The sequence below is a fragment of the Choloepus didactylus genome, chromosome 3, assembly GCF_015220235.1.
Source record: "Choloepus didactylus isolate mChoDid1 chromosome 3, mChoDid1.pri, whole genome shotgun sequence".
NCBI classification, from domain to species: Eukaryota; Metazoa; Chordata; class Mammalia; order Pilosa; family Megalonychidae; genus Choloepus; species Choloepus didactylus.
In genome coordinates this window covers 220,870,609-220,886,987 of record NC_051309.1, presented here as the reverse complement: position 1 = coordinate 220,886,987, position 16,379 = coordinate 220,870,609, and the positions used below count along the sequence as shown (strand labels likewise).

At 37.2% G+C, this 16,379-nt stretch overlaps 1 pseudogene; it reads left to right on the top strand.

Annotated features, from left to right (window-relative positions):
- The first annotated feature begins 749 nt into the window (after positions 1–749).
- On the top strand, positions 750–3,354 carry LOC119528998 (annotated as a pseudogene).
- Positions 3,355–16,379: the final 13,025 nt, after the last annotated feature.

The following is a 16,379-nucleotide window of genomic DNA, read 5'->3' as shown; positions in this document are numbered from 1 at the left end:
CAACAATGGTTTATTTCTTGCTCATGCATCTGGCTTTGGAGTTTCATCTAGGACCCAGAATGAAGGAGTAGTCCCTTCTGAGACACTGCGGGTAGAAGGAAAAACAGAGACGATGGCATACATGGTCGGAATTAAAGCTTGTGTCAATAGCCGTTGCCAAAAGGAGGGGTGGAGCACATTCTGGAGTCCCCCTCCTAGTGCAGTAACAAATGGCTGGATCCTACCTGGCATGCAGATAAAACTGGGCACCATCACCTGGCCAAGTTGACACATGAACCTAACCATCACAGTCCACATTTCCATTTTGCTGTTGTTTGTTTTGCTTTTCTTACTTTTGCTTCACTTACTTTTGCTGAGGCTTGTGAAGGTGACAGGAGCAGGTCCAGGCTGGAAACCTGAACTTCCTGGGCGGGAGAACCAGGGCGGTAGGAGCCAGGATCTCCGGAGCTTCAGGGCCGCGCTGAAGCTGGAGCCCGTCCAGCTGTGACCCTCCGGCAAGTTCGGAGCCCGGCTCTCACCAAGGCTGCCTAGACAGAGGGGCACCCGGATCAGCACTCCTCTATTTATCAGAGGTGTAAATAATCAATACATAGTTTTTCTCCTTTTAGAGTATTTTGTATTTGTTTAAAAACAATTTTTTTTTTTCGAAATATAAAATATAAAGAAATGACAGAGGTCTGCAGGAGGGGCCGTCAGGGGGTTGCTGTTGCAGGTTCGCAGAGCACCTGGGACCGCAGGCCTGCAGGAGAATGGAAGCTGCTTGCCTAAAACTTGCCTTGGAAGGGAACGTCTATGTAAATCAGGAGAGTGTCGCGCTGGTGTGTCACTTCTTTGAAGCAGCAGTTCAAGTTGGAACTTGTGCTGGTTTGTCTATATTATGACCCCCAGAAAAAGCCGTATTCTTTAATGCAATCTTGTGTGGGCTGACATATTAGTGTGGATTAGGTTGGAACATACTGGCTCAGTATTTCCATGGAGGTGTGGCCCCGCCATTCAGCGTGGGCCTTGATTACTTTACTAGGGCCTTATATAAGCTCAGACATAAGGAGCTTACTGCTGTAGCTGAGACAGACAATTTGAAGACCACGGTTGGAAGCTGATGCAGACATTTTGGAGAACACTATTTTGAAACACAACCTGGGAACAAGCAGACGCCAGCCACGTGCCTTCCCAGCTAACAGGTTTTCCGGATGCCAATGGCCTTTCTCCGGTGAAGGTATCTGATTGTCGATGCATTACCTTGGATGCTTTATGGTCTTAAGACTGTAACTGTGCAACCAAATAAACCCTCTTTAGAAAAGCCGATCCATTTTTGGTGTTTTGTGTAAGGCAGCATTAGCAAACTGGAACAGAACTGAAGACCTAAAAACACTCAGCACTATATACAGCCAACCGGGCAATGCTTACTTCTATTTGCAAGATTATGCAAAAGCATTAGAATACCGTCATCATGATTTAACTCCCACAAGGACTATGGGAGACCAGTTGGAGAAGGCAAAGCTAGCGATAACCTGGGAAATACCTTAAAAGTTCTTGGGAATTTTGAGGAAGCTATAGTTTGTTGTCAGTGACACCTAGATATTTCCAGGGAGCTTAATGACAAGGTGGGAGAAACAAGAGCACTTTACAATCTTGGAAATGCGTATCATGCCAAAGGGAAAAGTTTGGGCTGTCCAGGTCCTCAAGATGCAGGAGAATTCCCAGAAATGAGAAATGCTCTGCAAGCAGCTATGGATTAATATGAGGAAAACCTGTCATTAGTGACTGCTTTGGGTGACCAAGCAGCTCAAGAATGTGCCTTTGGAAATCTTGGAAACAAACATTACCTCCTTGGTAACTCCAGGGATGTGCTTACAGCTTAAGAATAGTGTCATTAGTGACTGCTTTGGGTGACCAAGCAGCTCAAGAACGTGCCTTTGGAAATCTTGGAAACAAACATTACCTCCTTGGCAACTTCAGGGGTGTGCTTACAGCTTAAGAATAGTGTCTCCTTATTGCAAAAGGATAAAATGACTGAAAGAAAAACATATAGCAACCTTGGAAATGCATATATTATTCTTGGTGAATTTGAAACTGACTCCAATTACTATAAGAAGACACTACTTTTGTCTCGACTGCTTAAAGACAGAGCTGTAGAAGCACAGTCTTGTTACAGTCTTGGAAACACATATACTTTACTTCAAGACTGTGAAAAGGCCATTGATTATTATCTGAAGCACTTAGCAATTGCTCAAGAGCTAAATGATGGAACTGGTGAGGGAGGAGCATGTTGGAGCTTAGGAAATGCATATACAGTGCTGGGAAATCATGATCAAACAATGCATTTTGCTGAAAAGCACTTGGAAATGTCAAGAGAAGTTGGGGATAGAAGTGGTGAATTAACAGCATGACTGAATCTCTCAGATCTTCAAATGGTTCTTGGTCTGAACGACTACATGAATAAACTTTAATGTCTTAAACTATTGAAATTGATAACAGTTTGCATGTTGCTCTCCCCAAGTCAGGATGCCGATACAATATGGAAAACATGGAACTTATGAAGTTAACACCAAAAAAAGTTCAGAACTGGAACAGTGAAATTCTTGCTAAATAAAAACGTCTTGTGGCCAAACCTTCTGCAAAACTACTCTTTGTCAGCAGACTGAAAGGGAAACAATGCAAGACTAATTCTTCCACTGAAGTTCTCCAAGATGCCAGTATTCCATTGACCACTGAATTACATATTCTCAGAGGAAAATCGGTGCAGATACTATTGGAGATGAAGTGTCCTTGTTTTATTAAGCTGGTTTCAAAGCAATAGGATGGATGCTCAGAGGTGTTGCTTACAAGAAAAGAACTGAACCACCAAACAGTTTCAACAGCAACTTCTTCCACTCCCCTCAGAATGATGCTCAAAGCACCATCTGTTTCTGTGGTATCCCCCAATATGGATAAGCTTTTGGATCTTCTTGCCAGCTCACAGAGTCACCATCTGGATGACCAGAGAGCCAGTTTCAGTAATTTGCCAGGGCTTCGTCTGATGCAAAACAAACATCAGTCAGTGCTTGGCCACCTGGTGACTAATGACAATGGGAGCCTGATGAAGACATCTTTCACATCCTTGTAAAATGTCAAGGGTCCAGATTAGATAATCAAAGGTGTGCACCACCACTGGCTGCTACGAAGGGGCCAACAGACCCAGATGAAGACTTTTTTAGCCTTATTTTACCATCTCAGGCAAAAAGAATGGTTGAACAGAGAGTTCTTTTACAAAGAGATCAAAACAAAAGCAGTGAATTTAGGCTAAAAGAACTTTTGCAAAGCAATGCTTTGTTGGAATTTAACAATTCAGAACAAAACTCAGCAAACCACTAGTTGCTATGGATTTTTTTTAAGTGATTGTATTTCCTTTCAGAACATTGCAAGGAAATTCCTTAAAAGGAAAATTTATAGCACTATAATACAGCTTAAAATGTTTTTAGAATGACGTAAATATTTTAACCTCGAATACTATAGTATTAACGAATTAAATGCTCTGGACACTCACTTATTTCAGTGTGCAGGTGTCTTTGTAAGCTGCCTCAGCAATTTTTGTAATTACTGCTTGGAATTGTGGGTTTTGGCAACTTGTTAGATTCCTTTACTTGGTGTTTTTAGAGCAGGAAGTTGAATCCTAGACTAGAATTTAATTCTTCTGCTGAGATAATTTTTAAGGATCTCGGTAATTGACAACGGCACTTTTCTTATACTTAACCATGGATGTAGTAGAGAGTCATGCTGTTTAGTAAAAATAATGTACTTGACCAACCTAAACATGTTATATAAAACAGTTATTAAAAATCTAGATGTTTTCTTCTTAAGAAAATCTATTTTTAATGTATTTTTAAGCCAAAGCCAGTATAAAACAAAATCTTAAGAAATAAACTTCTTCCTTTACTATGAAGCAAATAAAAAGGAATGACTGAAAGTTGTTGACACGGTTTTAAAAAAAAAAATCATTATTATTAATCCAATTGTTTTTTGTTTGTTTTTTTGCCTTGTAAACTAGCAAATAATGGCAGCAAATAAACTCCAAATCTGCCCAAGGGTGGGAAGCAGCCACGACCCTTCCTCTCACACTAAATTGGCTGAAAAGCACAGCATGGCAAAGCTTGATGTCAGTGGGATAGAAAGGATTATATTTTCAACTGAATGGGCCTAATAGGGATGAGCTGGTAGAGAGGGTAGTGATTATTTTGAGAAAATTATACTCACTCGTCCATGCAGCATAACCTAGTTTGTCTTGTCCAATGTAGCTTATTTTCTATTTCTTTTTAACGTATCAGTTCCTGAGAGAAGTGTGATGAAATCTTCCGCTTTGATTTTGAGACCCTTTCTTCTTGTGCTTGTCCTTATACATTTCAAAGCGATATTACAAAATGCGTATTTCGTGACTGTTTTATCTTCTTGGTGAATTATTATGTTTATAATTACAAAATATCTTCCTTTTTCCTTTTAAAAGTTTTCACATTAAATTTCATTTTCTCTGCTAATATTACTGCCAAAGCTTAATTTAAAAAAAAAATTATTTTCACTAGTATATATTATAGAGAAGGTAAACTCAATATTTTGAGGCTGGACCTCCTTTGTTCAAAACCTGGCTCTGCCGCTTATTGTCTGTGTAACCATGAACAACTTATTTTAACTTCTCTGTGCCTAATTCTCTTTTCTGCAAAATGAGAATAATAGTGGGTTTATATCCTAGAATTATTGTGAAGATTAGAATTATATCTTACTCATGTAGTAAGTACTATAATAGTGTTTACATAGTTTATAATCATTTTTAAAATTATTTTTCTAGTGTCTTTAGTAAACACAAAATAATGGCAGAATTTGGTTTGATTTGTTTTTGTTCTAGTCTGAGAATTTTAATAGATTAATCTAGCCAATTTACATGGATTGTTTGGTAATATTTTTGCACTTGTTATTTTCTCTTTTTAATATTTCTTTCTACCATTTGTGATGATTAAGTTCATTTGTCAACTTGTCCAGGTTATGGTGTCCAGTTGTTGGGTCAAGCAAGCACTGGCCTGACTGTGAGGGTGTTTTGTGGATTTAAATCATTAGTCAGTTGATTGCATCCATGACTGATTACATCTACCATCAAAAAAGGAGATTGCTTTCAGCAAACAGGGAAGTCTTATCCAATCAGTTGAAGGCCTTAAAGGGACAACTTGATGTCAGCAGTCAGAAAGAATTTCTATCTCTACTTCAGTCAGCCAGTTTCTCCTGGGAAATTCATTGAAATGTCCACAGGCAATCCCAAATTGTGGTATTTGGACTTGCCAATCCTCATAGTCATGTGAGTCAATTCCTACAATAAATCTCATAATATTTATATTATGGGTTCTGTTTCTCTGGAGAACCCTAATATGCCATGGTTTCTTTTTCTTTCTTTTTCCTCCTTTGTGTCTTTTGCTGGATATATATTTACTTTTGTCTATTCTTTTTCTAAACAGGTTGAAGAGCTATTTTATTTCTAATTCTTCTAAGAGCTATTTATAATATTTCACAAATGTTTAAATTGATATTTCCTTAATACATTTTTAGCTTTAACCAATATCTCTATACTTCTGAAGAATGCAAGTATCAGTTACCATGGCATGTTTTCCTTCCTCCTCTAGTCTCTAACACTTAAATGTTGATGCAATTTGCAAATTTTGTTCTAGGTTGAAGAAAGAAAATATTTTTGTAAAGTAATATTTATTAAGACTTTTTAAAGTTTATTGTTCTATTGTCTTACTTTTACTTTTTGCATATCACCTCATCCACTTGAATTTTTTTTTCTTTTTATTAGAGTATACTATTCTCAGCTTTTTAAATAAAACTTTCCTCAAGGTACTCACATGCTTTATAAATTGCCAGATCTTCTTCAATCCTTTTCCTCCTCTGTTCAATCTCTCAGGGCTTCCTCATGGTTTCTTTTGCTCTGAAATCTCCCCTTCTAAATTTGAAAATGGATATATATTCACTTGAAAATATTTATCATTATTTCAAAAGTTTGATAAGAGAAGGCAACTGTTTTTTTTTCTTTTTTTATTGATAACTTTTTTTTATTGTGATTGTTCACATACCATATAACATACAGTTATCCAAGGATCCAAAGTGTATATTCAGTTGCCTCTGACACCGTCCTATAGCTGTGCATCCATCACCACAGTTAATTTTCGTTCAATTTTCAGAACATTTTTGTTACTTCAGAAAAGAAACCAAGACAAAAAAACAAAAAAGGAAACTCAAATTCTCCCATATCCCTAACCACCCCCCATCCATTGTTGACTCATAGTATTGGTACAGCACATTCGTTACTGTTTATGAAAGAACATTGAAATATTACTAACTGTAGTATATAGTTTGCAATAGGTATATATTTTTTCCTATATGCCTCTCTATTATTAACTTCTAGTTGTAGTGTCATACATTTTTTCTGGTTCATGGAAGAGATTTCTAATATTTGTATAGTTAATCATGGACATTGTCCACCACAAGATTCACTGTTTCATACATTCCCATCTTTTAACCTCCAACTTTTCTTCTGGTGACGTACATGACTCTGAGCTTCCCCTTTCTGCAACTTTCATGCACTGTTCAGCACTGTTAGTTTTTCTACAATGTGCTGCTGTCACCGCTGTTCATTTCCAAACATTTAAGTTCAACTTAGGTGAACATTTTGCTCATACTAAGCGAACACTCCCCATTCTTTAGCCTCGTTCTATATCTTGGTAACTTCTATTTCATGTCTATGAGTTTACATATTATAATTAGTTCCTATCCATGAGATCCTGCAATATTTGTCCTTATGTGTCTGGCTTATTTCACTCAGTATACTGCCCTCAAGGCAGTATAAAGAAAACTTTTTTTAAACATGTTTTTGTTCACACCCAATACATTCCATCTTAAGTAAACAATCAGTGGTTCCCTGTATAGTCACATATTTATGTGTTCACCTCCCTCACCACTATCTATGTAAGGATATCTACATTTCTTCCACAAAGCAGGAGGAAGAGTTAGAGAAGGTAGAGAGGCAGAAGAAAAAGAAAAATGAAAGAGAAAACAAAAAACAAAAAACAACACAACATGACAGCTAGGAAGCAGCAAAAGGAAAGATAACTTTAGATCAAAGCAGAATAAAGAGTCATACAACACCACCAATACCGAGAGTCTCACACCCCTCTCCTATGTCCCCCTGTTACATGCATTTACCTTGGTATATTGTCTTTGTTACATTAAAGGAAGCATAAAACAAGGATTCTGTTAATTATAGTCTCTATTTTACATTGACTATATTTTTCCCCAAATACCTCCCTATTTTTAACACCTTGCAAGGTTGACATTCAGTTGTTCTCCCTTGTAAAAAAAAAATATTTGTGCATTTTATCACAGTTGTTGAGTGCTCTAGGTTTCACTAAGTTATAAAGATCCAGTCTTAACCTTTCCTCTTTTCTTCTGGTGTCCCATGTACTCCTAACCTTCCTCTTTCAAACATATTCATAGTCTTCTTTGTTCAGTGTACTTACATTGCTGTGCTACCATCACCCAAAATTGTGTTCCAAACCTCTCAGTCCTGTCTTTTCCTATCAATCTGTAGTGCTCCATTTAGTATTCCCTGGAGAGCAGGTATCTTGTTCACAAACTCTGTCATTGTCAGAGAATATTTTGAACTCTCCCTCATATTTGAAGGACAGTTTTGCCAGATATAGGATTCTTGGTTGGCAGTTTTTCTCTTTCAGTATCTTAAATATATCACACCACTTCCTTCTTGCCTCCATGGTTTCTGCTGAGAAATCCACACATAGTCTTATTAAGCCTCTCTGACTCTGCGACCTCCACCCTTGTCTGGGTCAGAGTGCTGCAGGTTTAAAATGGATGAGGCTTTCTCTCCTGCAGAGCACTGCAAGCTGTAAATGGCTGAGGCTTTCTCCCTCTGAGCCACCCAGGTTGAGAGAGAGAGAAAGGGACAGAAGGCTTCTGACCATGGCCCCCAGATTCAACTGTTGGCCAGGAACAGCACCCAATTCCTTGCATTCCCCGTCCCGAGACAGATATGTCCCCTGGCTCTACAAGTCAGTCATCACCAAAAGCCTTCGTCTGCTTGTTGGGGACTCATAGCCTGTATTGAGCGATTAACATTAAAACCCCAGTTGGATCTGGGCTAAGGTATATTTGCTTGATCAGAGAGTGCTGCTCTGTAGCACGGCGGGGTTTTGCAGTTCAGGTTGCGATGAGAGAAGAGGCTCTCAGCTCAGGTCTGCAGCCCTTACTTATAGATTTTATGCTGTGATCTTGGGCATTTCTCCCAATTCAGATTGTTGCATGATGCATGAACAGTAACTGCCATCTCCTAACAGTTATTCCAGATCTTTTACTAGTTGTACCTGTTTTTTTTTTTGTTGTTTTGTTTTGTTTTTAACTTGCTCTGGGGGAACTAACTAACTTCCACTCCTCTCTATGCCACCATCTTCTCTCACCATCATCTTCTTTTACTTCTTCATTGCTGTCATCACCATCATTATGTCTAACTGTAATATTAGTAATTTTACAGTTCTGAGGCAGTGAAATGTCCAGATCAAGTCATCAACAAGATGATACTTTCTCCCTGAAGACTGGCTACCAGCGATCTTTAGGTCCTCTGTCACATGGCCAGGTACATGGCAATGCCTGCTGGTCTCCCTCTTCTCTCCTGGGTTTCCTTGATTCCAGCTTCTGGCTTCAGTGGTTTCTTTTCTGTGTTTCTTTGTGTGTCCTTGTCTCTCAGCTTCTCTGATTCTCTTAGCTTCTCTCAGAAGGCAACTGTTTTTATGTTTTACCTGCACCATTTTGGAATCATAATTAGATCTAAGGCTATTTCAAGAGTATATGTTGACAAATGATGGATGGATCAGTAGCTGGGAAACATTATTTTAATTCATGAGCTACCAAATCTACTTCAAAATTTTCACTATTTTGTTTTCTGAATGCTAATAGTATCATAAGATTAGGAGCATAAAACATCAAAATTTCATGACTCTTTAACAGTTAACCAAGTCATAGAAATGACCATAGCCAAATTTAATTTCTTTTTAGCACATACCTTAATATTGATTTATTTTCCTTATCACAAGCCATATGAGAAGATGGCAAACCACTTACAAACAAATGAACCAATGGCTATGATAAATTCTAGACCCAGTGGAATGGTAGGTGTACAAAACATTCCTTGACTTTTTGTAATCTAACAAATACACCTTGGTCAAAATCTTAGGAGCAGATCTTATCCTACCAAAACTTTCATTCATTCTCATATGCATTCTGAATTCATCGCACATTACTCATCATGACAATCAACATTTTGATCTCAACTTATCTTTCCAGCCAATTTTCAAACAAAGTGATTTACAAGCTTTTTCTGAACTTATCTATATGTTCCTGTATTCACACTTTTGTTAATGCTATTCATAATTCCAGGCAGGTGTTCCTCCAACAATTGGGATGGTTTAAAATACCACTGAAAGAAAACTTACCCCATGAAGCCTTTTGGATTTCTTCAACTGCATGGAAATTCTCTGGATATTCAATTCCCACAGAATCTTATTTATCTTGTGACATTTATTTGTCTCCATTTTATAATGTAATTTTATGTGATTTTTTTTTTTTACATATCCACACACATATACCACCTTCATTATTACATTATATACTTTTTAGGAGGCTAAAGAATGTCTACCATACCCTCTATAGCCATACATGGATTAGCACAGCATCTTATACTTTTATAAAACTCTCAGTATATTTATGAATTTTATTGAATTGGATCATATTTCTCACTTGTACATCACTGGAGACATCTACAGATTTGACTACTTGATCAGATATGACTGGAAAAGAATTAAAATTCTTTTAATTTTAAATAAAGAAGAAAACTGGGTTCTAACACTTTAAACCTGTTCTAGTATACATTTAGCCAAATTTTTTAAAGATACTTCTACTGGGATTCAAATCACCATATTATATTCAGTGGCTTCAACAATAAACACCTGGAATTAACCCATAAATAAAAATGCATGATGAATGCAAAGCATTCAAGGAATTCAGGGCACAAATATATCTTTGGCGAAGGGATAAATGATGCTGGGTTGGAGGTCCCACAGAAAATTTTAATTTTCTGGTGAGTGCAAATATGATTAGTAATTTCTGGAACATTTGTTAAAACTCATTTATATTGCTGATTAGCTATTTCAATGAGTGTTTAGGGAAAAGAAAAATTCAGTACAATTCTTAAGTTACATCTATATACTGGCTTGATTTGTAAAGATGCATCTAAGCTAAACTGTCAGTCCTTCCCTTCTTGCTCTTTATGATGTCTCAGTCCCCTTGAAGGTCCCAGAGGCCAGGAGGTGTAACTAATTTATATGCAGGCAGAGCTATATAGATATGGCATATTAACCTCAGAAGAAGTTTAGGGGATAACTAATCCCATTCTCTGGGCTTTGGTTTTGTAATTTTTAAAATGAAGGATTTAAAATATAAATATCATGAGAAGCATTTATTAACAATCTTCCAGAGGATTGTGGGAAGATGGCAGAGCAGGAAGCGCCAATAATCAGTTCCTCTACCAAAACAGCTGTTGAAATGGCAGGGACTAGCTGAATCAACCACTTTGACAACTACTGAACTGGTAGGAACTCTCTGAGTCAACCACTTTGAAAATCCAGAGTCTAGGGGAACACTGTTCAACATCCAGGGAGGAACACTGACAATTTGTGTTAAAGATGGGTGAGTTTCACTCTCTATGCAGTGGCTAGCATCCCTCTTCCCCCAGCCTCCTGGCTGGCAGCAGTGGGGACTGGAACTCTGGCTCCTGGCTCAGCTTGCTGCTGCCAGGTTGGGAAATAAAGAACTAATCTTCCAAACCAGGAATGGGTGGTCTAATCCCAGATTTCTACCTTTGATAAGCTACTTCAGATTGCTGGAGACCTGCTCTGGGGGTGGCCATTGTTCCAACAAACCTGGGGCAAAGTTTCTCAAAGCTAGAGAAAATAGTTAAAGGACTGCATTAACTGGGCAAATACTGAATTAAGAAAACACAGCTTCAAAGGACATTGAGGGAGCTCCTGGTGCATTTTATGGACACTGCCCCACTGCTTCCACAACACAGGGTGAAACCAGCTTGCACTCCCATTGTGGGTCCCTGCCCCTGTTCCAGAGGGAACAGAGTGGCCCCACATGTATACTACGGTACATGTGTGTCAGTGTTAATTTATCAGGTGGAAGTGTGAGAGTCTGAGCTGATAACATATTTTGGGCTTTCAAGAGCTTGTCTTGAAGACAGAGTAGTTGCTTGCAGACTGCTGGGACATTGTGAGAAATAATTAAGTTGAAATGGCCTGGGGCAAAGGACTACCTGCATTAAATCACTCCAAGGAGCACCCAAGCGATAGAGGAGGTGTATTCCAAAGGCACTAGAAGGGGTGTTCACTTAAACTCTATAGGACTGTAAACAGGAAATTCCTGGGGTCTCTAAGGAATACGGGCACAGGAGAAGAAGCCGTCTGGTGGGCTCCAGCACCACACAGTTCTGATAGGACAAAGAGGGCCCTGCTCTTCTAATTTGTCTCAGGCTTATCTGCTTGATAGGAGGTCTAAGCTCTGAATGAGACCACTAACCAAAGAAGGGACAATTTGCAAAGAGTGAAAAGTGCTTTTTGTCTTGGTTGGTGTCTTTTGACTAGCTCTTGGTATTCAAGAAAATATCTGTCATATCACTCACTAGCTGGATACAAATTTAAGGGACAGATCAGAGACTAAATCCCAGAGTTAACAATTTAAAATATTAAAATATGAAGTAAGCAACAAAAGATCATAAGAAAAAGAAACAGGAAATGATGACCCATCCAAAGAGCAAGATCAAAATCCAGAATCCATCAACAAACTGAAACAGATGTTGGACTTACCAAACTAAGACTTTAAAATAATAGCATATTGCTCAAGGAGATAAAGGAAAACTTTGAGAAAGAACTAAATGATATGAGGAAAACAATGAATGAACAATATGGGAATCTCTCCAGAGAAATACTGGAGTAGAAGAACACAATAACTGAAATGAAAAAACTCTCTAGATGGTTTCATCAGCAGATTGGAGGTGGGAGAAGAAAGAATCAGTGAACTCTAAGATAAGACAGTTGAAATGATTCAGGCTGAGGAGCATAAAGATAAAAGAATAAAAATGAACAAACTGAGTCCCCAATAAGAATCCCAATAAGAATAAATTCCAATTTCTCATCAGAAACCATGGAGGCAAGAAGGCAGTGGTATGAAATATTTAAAGAACTGAAAGAAAACAACTGTTAGCCAAGAACTTTATATCTGGCAAGACTTTCTTTCAAAAATGAAGAGGAGATTGAGACACTGTCAGATAAATAAAAGCTGAAGGAATTTGACACCACCAGACCTGCCCTACAAGTAATATGAAAGGAAGATCTTCAGACTAAATGTAAAGGACACTAGACAGTTGATCAAAGTAGCAAAAAGAAATAAAGTCCTCCAGTAAAGGAATCCATATGGGTAATCATAAATGTGAGTATTACTGTATTGTAGTGTTTGTTGGTATCACAGCAAATATGATTTTTATAGATTTAGGAGGTTAAAATTTAACCCCAGAAAACCACAAAGAAAATACATGAAAAATATATTCAGAAAGAAATGAGCAGGATCTCAAAATGGTACAATAAAAAAGGCAAATAAATCTGGAGGTAGACATTAATAGAAGAACTGAGAATTAAAAAATGTATAAGACATATAAACCTAAAATAGAAAAATTGCAAAAGAAATTTCTACATTATCAGTAGTACTTTAAATGTGAAAGGATTAAACTCCTCAATTAAAAGGCAGAGATTGGCAGAATGGATTAAAAAGCATGACCCAACTATATGATATTTACAAGAGACTAACATTAAATTCAAAGTCGTAGGTATATTGTAAGTGAAAGGATGGAAAAAATATATACACCATGCAAGCAGTAATCAAGAGAGAGCTGAGGTAACTATACTAATATATGATAAAATAGAATTTAAGTTGAAAACTTACAAGGGATGAGAGAATCACTATATACTGATAAAAGAGTCAATTCAACAAGAAGACATAACAATTATAAATATATGTGCACCTAATGGCAGAACCCCAAAATATAACCAAAAATTGACAGATTTGAAGACAGGTTAGATGGTTTAATAATAATGGTAGGAGATTTCAATACACCACTTTCAGTAATGGAGAGAACATCTGACAGAAGATTAATAAGGATATAGAATACTTGAATGATTCTCTAAACCAGCTAGACTTAACAGACCTATATAGAAAAATTCACCCAATAGCAGCAGAATACAGATTTTTCTCTAGTGCACATGGATCATTCTCCAGGACAGACAATATCATAAGTCACAAAATAAGTCTCACTATGTTCAAAAATATTGACATCATACAATATATTTTCTCCAAACACAATGGAAGAAAGCTAGAAATCAATAACAGAGGGAGAAATAGAAAACACAAAATATGTGGAAATTAAATAATGTACTCTTAAACAACATGTGGGTCTAAGAAGACATCACAAGGGGAATTAGGAAATATCTTCAAACAAATGAAAGTGAAAACACATCATATCAAAACTTATGGGATGCAACAAAATAGAAAGTGCTGAGAGGGGAATTTATAGCTCTATATGCTTACATTAAAAAAGAAGAAATATCTCAAATCAGAGACCTTACCTCAAAACTAGAGGATCTACTAAAAGAAGAACAAATTAAACCCAAAGTGAATAGAAGGAAAGAAATATCAAAAGATTAGAGCAGAGATAAATGAGATAGAGAAAAATAATAATAATAAAACAATAGAAGGAGTCAATAAAACCAAAAGTTGGTTCTTTGAAAAGATCAATAAAATTGGCAAATCTTTAGCTAGGACTGAAAAAAAAAACAACAAAAAAACAGAGGACATAAATAACTAAAGTCAAATATAACTTACCAAACCCAAGGAAATAAAAAGGAGTGTAAGAAGATACATGAGCAACTGTATCCCAACAAATTGCACAATGTAGATGAATTGGATAAATTCCTAGAAACACACAAACTGCCTATACTGACTCTAGAAGAAATAAAAGATCTCAATAAAACAATAACTAGTAAAGAGATTGAATCACTAATCAAAAACATCTCCACAAAGAAAAGCCCAGAACCAGATGGCTTCACAGGTGAATTTTACCAAATATTTCAAGAAAAAATGCCAAACCTGCTCAAAATTTTCCAAAAAAATTGGAAAAGAGGAAGGATCTTTCCCTAACTCATTATATGAGGGCATCACCTTCATACCAAAGTCAGATAAAGATACAACAAGGAAAGAAAACCACAGATGAATATCCCTTATGAATATAGATGCAAAACAGCTTGACAAAATACAAACAAACTGAATCCCACAGCATATCAAAAGGTTATGCACAGAGGCATGATATGGCAAAAGAGAAGCTAAGCCTACTTATAAGTTTTCCAAGTGCCTCCCCCAGAAAACCTCTTTTGTTGCTCAGATGTTGCATCTCTCTCTCTAAGCCCACTCAGCAGGTAAACTCACTGCCACCACCCCCACATAGGTCATGACTCCCAGGGGTGTAAATATCCCTGGCAATGTGGGACATGACTACCAGGATGAGCCTGGACCCAGCATCATGGGATTGAGAAAGTTTTCTTGGACCAAAAAGGGAAACTGAAATGAAACAAAATAAAGTTTCAGTGGCTGAGAGATTTCAAATGGAGTCAAGAGGTCATTCTGGAGATTATTCTTATGCACTATATAGATATCCTTTTTTAGTTTTTATTGTATCAGAATAGCTAGAAGGAAATACCCGAAATTGTTGAACTGCAACTCAGTAGCATTGACTCTCAAAGACAACTGTATAACTATGTAGCTTGCATGGTGTGACTATGTGATTGTGAAAACCTTGTGGCTCACACTCCCTTTATCCAGTGTATGGACAGATGAGTAGAAATATGTGGACAAAAATTAAATGAAAAATAAGGTGAGATGGGGGGATGTGAAGTTTTAGGTGTTATTTTTTACTTTTATTTTTATTCTTATTTTCATTTTATTTTTGGAGTAATGAAAATGTTCAAAAATTGATTGTGATGATGAATGCACAACTATATGATGGTATTGTGAACAAATGATTGTATAATGTTGATGATTGCATGGTATGTGAATATATCTCAATAAAATTGAACTGAAAAAAAAAGATTATGCACAATGATCAAGTGAGATCAATCCCAGGTATGCATGGGTGGTTCAACATAAGTAAATCAATTACTGTAGTACACCACATTAGCAAAACAAAGGGGGGAAAAAAACTCAGTTGGATGCCACAAAAGCATTTAACATAATCCAGCACCATTCATGATTAAAAAATAAACAAGTCAGAAAACCAAGAATAGAAGGAAACTTCCTCAACATGATAAAGGGCATATATGAAAAACCCACAGCTCATATCATATTCAGTGGTGAAAGACTGACAGCTTTCTCTCTAAGATCAGGAAAAAGACAAGAATGCCCACTGTCATCAGTATTACTCAACATTATACTGAAAGTCCCTGCTAGAGCAATTAGGCAAGAGATAGAAATAAAAGTCATCCAAACTGGAAAGAAATATAACTTTCCTTATTTTCAGATGACACATAAAATCCTGAAAAGTCCAGCACAAAGCTACTGGAACTAATAAATGAATTCATCAAACAGGTAGGATACAAGATCAACATCCACAAATCATTAGTTTTTAAAGACTAGTAATGAACAAACTGAAGAAGAAATAGAGAAAAAAAATTCCATTTACAGTAGCAACTAAAAGAATCAAATTTCTAAGTGCAGCCTGGGTCCCTAGTGCAGTGGAAGGAAAAGAAACAGCTGCTGACAGCAGTGAGTTAGAACCCCACACATATACAGACATAGGAAACCAAGTCCACAGAGTCCCAGGAAGAACATATGGCTGAGGAGTGCTATATTCAATAAGCCCCTAGGAAATAAAAGACTATGGCAGAACTGTTGGCAAGAGGTGCAAACACACTCAAGCCAGTCTCTGTTTGCTTGCAACATGGGCCATGATGGGTTGATCCCATCTGGCTCCCTGGGGTAGGATATCTAATGGGGAAGAAACCGGAGGCAGAAAATCCTCATGGGGAAAATGGGGGGGAGGGCATAAGTGAACTGCTGCAATACAGAATGGGTCCCAGAATTGAAAAGTGTAACAAAAAGGGGGTACTGGGTGAGGGAGAGAATTTAAACAAGTCATTGGAGCTTGGGAGAATATTCTGCAATGAAACAAAGAGAACAGATCAAGATTCCCAGAG